This window comes from Aulonocara stuartgranti (genome assembly GCF_965226115.1).
Source record: "Aulonocara stuartgranti genome assembly, chromosome: 12".
Classification (NCBI taxonomy): domain Eukaryota; kingdom Metazoa; phylum Chordata; class Actinopteri; order Cichliformes; family Cichlidae; genus Aulonocara; species Aulonocara stuartgranti.
The window spans coordinates 36982940-36991341 of record NC_138948.1 but is presented as its reverse complement, the minus strand read 5'-3'; the positions used below and the strand labels follow the sequence as shown (position 1 = coordinate 36991341).

The following is an 8402-nucleotide window of genomic DNA, read 5'->3' as shown; positions in this document are numbered from 1 at the left end:
TGGGGATCAGGTCCTATGCTGGAATGTTGCTCTTGCTCCCCTACCCCCATTTCACTCCCCCTCTCACTCTCTTCTAATCGGTCCCTCCATCACTTACTTGGCCTTTGTTTGACTCCCTCTGTGATGGTCCACTTCACTTAGCTCATAAACAATGCCTCCAGTTCCCTCCACACCTTCATATTTCTGCCTGAATATGAGCTTCAGCCTCTCTCTCCATACCTCCCTCCAAGTCATGTCAGACCTTTTTAACAGTAATGAATTGAGGAACTAAAGGACAGTGAGATATTTCCTGGATCCCTCCCCATCTCTGCGAGAAAGAAAAGGGTAAGGTATGGCTGTGGCGGCTGGAGCATGCTGAGATAATGACGGGCTCATCGTACACATCAAAACAAAGCCAATACTTGGTGGGTAAAAGGCCCTTTTTGTTGCCTTCTCTGTGTGCAAACAGCATCACAGGAGAAAAGAACAAGGCAGTAAGACCAGCTGCTGCACACATCTATTGTCAGAGTGAGTCTACTTCTCAGATCAATGCAATTAAAACTATGAAAAGTGTAGCTCTTTAGGATGGTTGCTGCTACACCCAAACAGTGGACTTCACGTCGAAGCAGGGGTGTCCTCTTACCAAGAAGGGTGTCGTGTGGCGGCACAATGGTATGTCCCCAGGGGGGAGCATAAGCTGCCAGTGACAACTTAGCGTCATTTAAAAGCCTCTCAACGAAAACTCCTAACTCTAATTGTCCCTGCAATGCTTATCAAGGCTGCCAATCCCAACTAGAGCGTAAAGACAGAGCAATTTCCCCATTATAGCAGGAGCAGAAAAAGGAGGAGAGACGAGGGAGCCTTGTGTCTCCAGAGAGCAGTGCAGATGGCTTCATCTCCTAGTTCAAAAACACAGACAGGAGGGGTGGGGGCGAGGGACACACAACATGAACACTCACAGGCACTTGCAATGTCCTAGTGCACTTATGTGCACGCAGACAGAGGCACAATTCATGCACTGTGACAACATGCAATCAATTAGCTTTTAACCTCCTTTCTGCAGCCAGTTTTTTCAAAGAGCAGCCATAGAGGATTCATTTCAGTGATCACTGAGATCATGAATGTCCTGCCACAGCGGTTAGATAAGCTCGCTTCAACACTGTGTGTCCTGTGCTTTGATCTCAGACGTCCCAACATGGACATTTACATTAAACCTGATGGGAGAGCTGCATTTCCCCATCCCCGAAGCACAAGAATGCAGTACTAGGATGACAACAAATGTTGTCCTGATAGCATCACACAGACCGGGATTCAGCCGAAGCTTTACTATCCCATTGATGAGATTAATCTGTGTACAACTCAGTTGAAGTATACAGGAACCCAGGCTGAAAAACGATACAGTGTGCCTGTGTGTGTGGAGGAGAGGTTGCCTATACTAAAGTCTCCTTTTATTATCAATGCAGACATCTTTAAGTGTCTGCCGTCTGGCTCCATGAGGCTTATCAGTTCCTGATTGGCTTACACAATTATAGAAAACACACACAGAAGTGTGTTAGCACACATACACTTGAAGCCATGCTTGTGCGCGCACACACACACACACACACACACACACACACACACACACACACACACACACACACACACACACACACACACACACACACACATACAGGCAAAGAGGCATTAAGCAGCCCACTTATATCAAAAATAGATCAACTTATCCTCCTTGAGGCAGCTGAGCGGTTGCACAGCCCATTAGAGAGCAAGTCTTACAGGCCTAACAGACAGCGACAAATATGGTTGTTTTATTACAAAAATCCATCATAGCATTCACCTAGCAGCACAGAAAGTGGGACTGTGTCAGTTCCCTTCAGTTTCTGAGGTCATGACCAGCAGAGTAAGCAAACAGAGTTAAAATGAGGCCACAGATTGGTGGACGGGGCTGTTGGCCTGATCTCTTTTTGAGCAGCAAACTTCCACTGCAGCAGATACAGCTGGAGACACCGAGATAACCAAGTGTCAGGCATATCTTTTATTTTTATTTTTCTTGGGAAGCCTTCAATTCCCCGAGTTTCAACAGACCAATATAGGGATACTTTTTCTTCGTGCCACCCTTAACTGTCACCACACAGACACGCATCCTATTGTAGTGGCTGTGCAGGTGTACACGTGCTGATAAGAAGCATTGGTGCCCAGTGGGTCATCGAGGTTAGGCCACATAAGGGTGAGCTCTGCCCTCAGCCCTACACTGGCATTTCCATCCAGGGAAAGTACTGCCGAGGAGGGCAGAGGCAGCAGGGCTTATCAGGCTGGAGAATGAGAGCCAGGCACCCAGCAGAGCCATGGGGACTTGAACTTCTCGCCCAGCATCGTCTGTTTCAAACAGGAAAACCACAATCCACCACTGTCAGGCTGGGACTGAACATCAACCCCACCCTAACTGACTCTGTGCACCTCTCACCGTGCTTCGCAGTGATATCTCCCTCTGAAATGCCAAACTTGAACACACACATATACGCATACAAACCAGACAGTGACATTTCAGCTTTACTCTTTCTGATCAGCCTTTGTGCTGGCTCTTCAGAATCACTGAGATCTCTGAGCAGTTGGAGGCTGTAGTGTTAAGTTATCCTTGCATCACATGTGTAATCAAAAGACTGCAGTTTCACTCACCAAAGGAGGGCATTTTAAGGGATATTTATTTTATAAAGGGCAAAATGCCTGTGGTACTGAAACCTGTATCAGTATGGATAAGTGGCGCACTTCTGACTTTTAAAAGGTCTGTGCTGAGTGTAGATAGAGTGAAATAAAATAAACAAAGTACTGCTCATGTAACATGAAGAAAAACTAAGATATTTTTACTTATGAGAGAATATTAGGGCTAAAAGATTAAAATTGTAAATTTACAGAAAAAATTACAAAGTTATCAGAAATAATATAAGAGAAAGCTTTTTCATATTTCTCATACTAAAATGTTTCAGATTCTCAAATGAATTTTAATATTTGACAAAGACAACACAGGTAAGTACAAAATGCACCTTTCATGCAGGACCTAGGGCTCTAATATCAATCTAATATCTAATATCAAACAAAACAACAGAGACATTAGGAAGCAATCACCTTTTATTGATGTAGACTTCCATTCTCCTTCTGTTAACATAACCTTTATGGATACAAGGAAGGTTATATTTGAAATGTAACTGGCTACAAATTACTAGAAAGAAAGATAAAGTGTAACAAGCAATGCCAATATTAATATTACTCTGTGCAAGCAGTAAAACCTTTTTAATAATGTTGCACTTAAACATGCTTGTGTCAGGCCTGCCTGCCTTTGCCTGGCCAGCTGGTTAAAATCATTGCAGACTCAGGTTGGTTTGATTGATCAGCAAATTGGGGAAGAAAGTGCAAATTCAGACAAGAGTCCCAGTGAGAACAATGGTAAATAAATGGAGATCATGTAAACACAGAAGCAGCTTTGTGTTCCTACTGTTGGTGGTGTTGCACTGTCGAAGCCATTCGTCCCAACGTTCACCACATTATATTGAAACATGCCAAATGTCGGCATTCCTCCATGATAGAAAAGATCAAATACATAACCAAATGATTGTGCTCTATTTATCCATCCCATCCATCCATCCATCCATCCATCCATCTTCATCCGCTTTGTCCGGGGCCGGGTCGCGGGGGCAGCAGCCTAAGCAAAGAGGCCCAGACCTCCCTCTCCCCAGCCACCTCCTCCAGCTTATCCGGGGGAACACCAAGGCGTTCCCAGGCCAGCCGAGAGATATAATCTCTCCAGCGTGTCCTGGGTCTGCCCCGGGGCCTCCTCCCGGTGGGACATGCCTGGAACACCTCACCCAGGAGGCATCCTTGTCAGATGCCCGAACCACCTCAGCTGGCTCCTTTCGATGTGGAGCAGCAGCGGCTCTACTCTGAGCCCCTCCCGGATGGCCGAACTTCTCACCCTATCTCTAAGGGAGAGGCCAGCCACCCTTCGGAGGAAGCTCATTTCTGCCGCTTGTATCCGCGATCTCGTTCTTTCGGTCACTACCCACAGCTCGTGGCCATAGGTGAGGGTAGGGACGTAGATCGACCGGTAAATTGAGAGCTTCGCTTTTACACTCAGCTCCCTCTTCACCACGACGGACCGGTGCAGCGTCCGCATTACTGCAGCTGCAGCCCCAATACGTCTGTCGATCTCTGGCTCCCTTCTCCCATCACTCGCGAACAAGACCCCGAGATACTTGAACTCCTCCACTTGGGGCAGGAACTCATCCCCGACCCGGAGTGGGCACTCCACCCTTTTCCGGCTGAGAACCATGGCCTCAGATTTGGAGGTGCTGATCCTCATTCCCGCTGCTTCACACTCGGCTGCGAACCGTTCCAGTGCGAGCTGAAGGCCCTCACCCGATGAAGCCAACAGAACCACATCATCTGCAAAAATCAGAGATGAGATTCTGAGGCCACCAAAGCGAAAGCCCTCCGCCACTTGGCTGCGCCTAGAAATCCTGTCCATAAAAATTATGAACAGAACCGGAGACAAAGGGCAGCCCTGGCGGAGCCCATCACCCACCGGGAATGAGTCCGACTTATTGCCGGCAATGCGAACCAAGCTCTTGCAACGGTTGTATAGGGATCGAATGGCCCGTAGCAATGGGCAGACACCCCATATTCCCGCAACACCTCCCACAGGACACCCCGAGGGACACGGTCGAATGCCTTCTCCAAGTCCACAAAACACATGTAGACTGGTTGGGTAAACTCCCATGCGCCCTCAAGTATCCTGGAGAGGATAAAGAGCTGGTCCAGTGTTCCGCGACCAGGACGAAAACCGCATTGTTCCTCCTGTATCCGAGGTTCGACTAACGGACGAACTCTCCTTTCCAGCACCCTGGCATAGACTTTCCCAGGGAGGCTGAGGAGTGTGATCCCCCTGTAGTTGGAACACACCCTCCGGTCCCCCTTCTTAAAGATGGGGACCACCACCCCGGTCTGCTCTATTTATATTCACCATATATAATTTATTTACTAATTAAGTGATTATAATTACATTTATTCAGCAGTGGAAATGGACTTCCCACGAAGGGTGACTGGGCCCTTCTTTAGCCGTAGGGTGAGGAGTTTGACCATCCAGGAGGGCCTCAGAGTAGAGCCGGTGCTCCTCCACGTCGAAAGGAGCCAGCTGAAGCTGACAAAGATGCCTCTCGGGTACCTCCTGGGCGAAGTGTTCCAGGCATGTCCCACTGGGACACACTGTCCCACATTGGAGGGATTATATCTCTCGGCTGGCCTGGGAACACCTTGGAGTTCCCCTGGACAAGCTAGAGGTGGCCGGGGAGAGGGAGGTCTGGGCTTCTCTGCTTAGGCTGCTGCAACCGTGACCCAGTCCTGGATAAGCGGAAAAAGATGGATGGACCGTTGGATTATTCAGTGCAATGGCCTAAGTCACAAAACCTAATCTTACTACTGTCTGCTTATTCCCCCAATCAGAGCTTAATTTTCTGCCCCACAATATCATCCTTATTTGTTATTAAAGGAAACACATTTTTAAATGTGATACTTGGCAATTGTCAAACAGCAGTGAGTGTCAGCTTACTAACTGGTCCCCAAGTGATGATATGGTGTTAAGTTATGAAATTCACAGTGAACTTGAAAGGTGGTGGGCTTACACCTTCTTTCATGTCCTTGTTGTCTGAAAATTCATGGCCTGATATTTGAATGACTGTGTAAAGAAAAGAAGAAAAGACGCTTTTTAAAACTTGCTATCATGTTTTAGTTTGAGGAGGAAGCATAAAACATTCAGTGTTACACAATCATTTAAATAGATTTCCTTCAGTGGTGTTATTGATTGTGCTTCGGTCAACATATTAGTTGACCTTCTTAGCTGTCTTGGTTCAGGGGTCTTTGCAACACCACACTGAGCATACATCCAATGTGGCAGTGTGATAAATGTGTCACAGTTTTATTTGTTTAATTCATTAATAATTCTGTTAGCTAGGTAATATTTAAAGACATAATATTACTTGGGTTTACAAATGTTGTTACCTGAAAAGAAAAGAAAAACAAAAAGAAAAGAAAAACGTGATTATTTTTCGTCATTGCAACAAATTAATGGAATGAGAGTAACAATACCAGAAATAAGGACTGCTCCCGAAATATTATTTAGCTCTTCAGAAGTTCCAAAAATATATTTTTTCTTTTTTTCGATAGCCACATTGCATGTCCATCCATCCATTCGTTTTCTTCCATGATGGTCTCGATAAATGGTAAATGGACTGGTTCTTTAATAGAGCTTTTCTACTCTACTTGAGCACTCAAAGTAGAGTATTCAAGTAGAGTACCTCACTGACCCATTTACACAAGCAAGGAGGATAATTAGGCATGCAGACCGGAGACTGGAGCAGCCTGGGACAGAGCCACAGACCTTCCAATTAGTCGATGACCACCTCCTCCACCTCCTGAGCTACAGCTAACCTTAATAATTATAATTATTAAAAAAATTTAACATAAAAATATATTTTAAAGAACAGTAATTGCATTGTTAGTTGTGTCCCCAAAAACATGTGCAACCATGTTACCAAACTTATTTAGCCTGGAAAAGGAAGAGAAAAAACAATGAGATGACAAAGAAGAAGTGGCATGATTGGGTCAGGCACTGACTGAATGTTTCACTGTAACCAAAGCAACCCTGTTACCCATATTGCTAAAAGAAGACACATTCATTTCAAGCCTCCTACCTTTATTTGTCTAACCACATGTATCCTTGACCTTTACAGTAGATTACATTCCACTGCTATCATCTTCTTCTGAGAAAACACCAGTACTAGCTCTGATTTGCAACCCTGTTACCATACATATACAAATATATCTTAAAATGCTATATAATATTAGAATTATAAAAAATGTTTGTGGTCCTGAGTATTTATTAGTAACATGTATGTCATAATCTAAAGTAACAGTAATATATCCATTCAGCCATGTTAACGTGTGCAACCACATCAGTCTAATTTTACCCGGTTACCATATCACTTTAATGAAAAAAGCATAAACCTTTTTCTTAGCTCATAAAGGTTTAATATATTGCCTTTGTATTTGTCATGGTCCGTGGTCCTGTGTCTGTGGAATGCGTGATGCTCGGGTAGCCACACCCCCGGGCTGGGCCATCACCAGCACACCTGCTCTCCATCCCGGTGATTACACGGAGATCCACTTAATCCGGCGCTGACGGATGCTCCACGCCAGTCCGTAGTCATCCCCACAGTGGTAACCAGACTTCCACGAAAAGTGTGCATTCTCTTCTGCTTGGAACTGTGTTTAACCTGCCTACTTCTGTCCAGGTTTCTACTCGGCGTCTGCTACCTGCCTGTCCTCCGGCTCGACTGGATCTCGCGGTGCTCACCTGGCCCACTCGCCATTCCACGGACTTCCTGCCCCCACGGACTGCCACACTTCCCTCCCGAGCTCCCACGGTTCCGTTCTATCGTAAGGCCCTACTCTAACTCAGTCCTGATATGTTCTCCCCGCTTCCTGGCTCCCTAGTAATCATCTCCCCTTTCTATTGCAGCCCCCCGCCGTCCCGATCCCGGCTTCCTCGTGTCATTGTTTCCCCGGATTTTTAGTTTCTGTTTTGCTCTCTACTTTCCCCGGGTCGCCTTTCGTTGTTTTATTAAAGTGTCTTTTTGTTAGCTCGGAGTCTGCGCCTGGATCCTTTCGTGCCCGCGCACCACGGCGCATGACAGTATTGGCTTGAATTATTATATGAGTAGATTTAAAAATAAATACTGGAATACAAAAACATATGACTACTGAAAAGCAGAACGGGTTCATTTTAAAGTTGCTGAAGTGAATGTAATGAAATGATGTAATCTTTCCATGGGTACTATGTGTACAATTTTAAGGTGAAAACTGAATGCAATCCACGTTAGAATAAGGTTGTAACCAGCGAAGTGCCGTGAGTACTGTCAGACACACTGTACATTTCCTCCAGTAAAACACTCACTTTCACTTTTGTTGTCAATCATGAGAAGTTCAGCCACTCACACCAGTGAAAGCTCAACTCAGATCCACAGACAGGGCATTTTTCTGTCTCCTACAGCTCCACCATATTAACTTCCTTCATGATAAAAATAGTCCGACATAAAGGCAATGATATATGATCTCAGTCATTCACCTAAATTGGACAAATGAGGCCCACAGGTCTGAGCTGTTAAAAGCCCCCACCCATCTCTTCCATGATAGGACCAATGTGTGTGTGGAGGATGGAGGTGTGTTTTTATGTATAAGGATCTATTTGTGTTATGGCACTATGTGTGTGTGGATGAATATAAACACACGATGACTCTGTTCCATGACCCTCCATAGCATTTGTTGGAGCGTCTTTTTAAAAACAGATGTGTGTTTGTTCACCTCATGCTCTGCAT

General features: G+C 45.4%; 1 long non-coding RNA gene across 1 annotated transcript; it reads left to right on the top strand.

Moving 5' to 3' along the window:
* The first annotated feature begins 7082 nt into the window (after window positions 1-7082).
* Window positions 7083-7794, top strand: LOC309719692. Its single transcript, XR_014280298.1, has 3 exons — window positions 7083-7245; window positions 7320-7464; window positions 7547-7794. It is a non-coding gene; the product is annotated as an uncharacterized lncRNA (long non-coding RNA).
* Window positions 7795-8402: the final 608 nt, after the last annotated feature.